We start from the raw sequence: 2,500 nt of genomic DNA, 5'->3' as shown, positions 1-2,500 counted from the left end.
TGCGTAACAAGAGTGATGTCCCACTAAGAAAGCTGTCAAGGTAAAGTGTCCGGAAAAAGAAAGGTGTCTTGGCGTCGTAACTGTATGAAGTGTTCGTGAAAAAAAAAAAAATGATATTACAGTCTGTTTACCACCTGAATTGTCTTGAAAGGAAAAAAAAAAAAAAAGACATCTTGATGGGGCATACAATACAAGAACAGGTGCCAAAAAAAGGTACAATAATAATAGGAAAAAGAGTGTGGTTTCAAGAGTTCAATTAGTGAGATGGACCTTATAGCAGGTGCGTGAGACTCAAGAGGCAGGGACGAGATAATCACTACAGTTGCCGCCCTCCTTCACCTCCTCGTTACCTCGTTACGCAAGGCTGACCCGCCACTGGGCTTCTATACACTGACTGTCTTCCTCCTCCTCCTCCTCCTCCTCCTCCTCCTCCTCCTCTTCTGTCCGTTCTTCTTGTTCTGTCTCGTTGTTGTTGTTGTTGTTGTTGTTGTTGTTGTTGTTGCAAGTTTCTTCTTCTTCTTCTTCTTCTTCTTCTTCTTCTTCTTCTTCTTCTTCTTCTTTTACTTTCTCCTCCATCGCCGCCAATTAAGCTGACTGTTTCTAGTTCTGCTTCTGTTTCTTCCTCTTCTTCTGTCTCAGCATCTGCCTCTGCCTCTGCCATTGTTTATTATCATTCTCCTTCTCACTCTCCTTCTCTTCATTCTCTTCTCCTCCTCCTCCTCCTCCTCCTCCTCCTCCTCCTCCTCCTCCTCCTCCTCCTCCTCCTCCTCCTCCAACACACACGTCCCGGCAGGTGTGGGGTCTCAGTCTTTAACACCATCAAGCACATTGCATCATCTTCTATCTCTTTCTCCTCCCCGAACTCCTACTCTTATATTCTCTTTCTCCTATTGTTTTCTTCCTTAGTTTATTGACCTCTAGTAATCTTTAATAAATATCAATCCCACTAAGGTAGGCTCGAGGCACACTTGAACGCTCCCACAGTATAATGACACGAGAACTTTTAATACATATCATTTAGTTATAAAGTGTTCTCGCTCACAAAGAAAGGATGGAAGCAGACTCATGAAAAAATTAAAGAAGCACATCAATCCAGTACCTTTCTTTGTCAATCATTCCACAGTTATCCAAAAAAATCACAAAAATATCAAGAAGCTTAAGACTTCCTACCATGTAATGCCACATAGGAAGTCCACTCTCTCTCTCTCTCGTCACTGTACCTGAAATATAACAAATATAGTGTCATTAGCATAAAGACCATTTCATTTAGTTTTACAATCAATTTTATACATTAAAAATTGTGGTCAATCACTTACGTATATATGTAAGTACGAGTGTGTGTGTGTGTACCAGATCACCTATCAGTGTTCCCTTGCGACCCACGTTGTACAATACCCGCCTATTGACGAGTGCATTGGAAAATACAGTGAAGATAACACAAAACCGTTGAGTGTGTATTTCCCACCCATCCACCCTTATCAAGGCCTCGCTTATCTATATTTAATCCCGCATTCTTCCAGTTACGTTGCTCTTTGTTTTTTTTTTTTTCTTCTTTGTTTTTTCTTATATTTTTTCTCCTCTCTATGCTGCAGGCAATTCCTGGCTCCTAACATCATCTTTATATTGCTAGTCACTCTTCAGACTTGATCGGCATTCCCTGATTATACGGTTATCATTACTGGTGCATTTTCCTCCTCCACACTCTCTTAACTTCATTCCTAGAGGACTAAAAATAAGAAGAAAAATAAAATCGTACGACACGCTATTTTTATTCGAAAGAAATGTCAAGGTCGCAGTGATGTTTTACTTATTACTATTATTTTATCAGCTTTATTTTTTTCATACCTTTCTTAAGCATTGTAACACACACACACACACACACACACACACACACACACACACACACACACACACACACACACACACACACACACACACACACACACACACACACGCTAAACGAATTAGTCAAATTATATTAAATATATAAATATGCATGTTAAAATGAGTTTATGATTTTTTTTCTTTTTCAAAGGTAATGCTTTTGTATTCAAGAAGGAAACTTTTACAGTAAGAGACATTGATACGCTTGGTAGAAACATATATATATATATATATATATATATATATATATATATATATATATATATATATATATATATATATATATATATATATATATAAGTGTGTGTGTGTGTGTGTTATCTGTCTTTTATTGAACATGAGAAAGCATTCGATAGAGTAGGACATAAGGAACTGATGACAATGCTGAAGGAGATACACATTGATGGAAAAGAAATGATATCGATAAGAAACCTATACTAGAATCAGAAAGCTGCGGTCAATGTACAAGGAAAGGTAACAAAATATCATATCATAAGGAGAGGTGTGTTATGCCCTTTCATTTGTTTAACCTATATGCATAGGTGATATTGAGAGAGCTGCAAGAGATTTAAGGTGTCAATTTAGCAGGTTACAACATCACCATATTAGGTATCTG

This window comes from Portunus trituberculatus, chromosome 38 (genome assembly GCF_017591435.1).
Source record: "Portunus trituberculatus isolate SZX2019 chromosome 38, ASM1759143v1, whole genome shotgun sequence".
Lineage (NCBI taxonomy): Eukaryota > Metazoa > Arthropoda > Malacostraca > Decapoda > Portunidae > Portunus > Portunus trituberculatus.
This window is presented reverse-complemented; position numbering follows the sequence as displayed.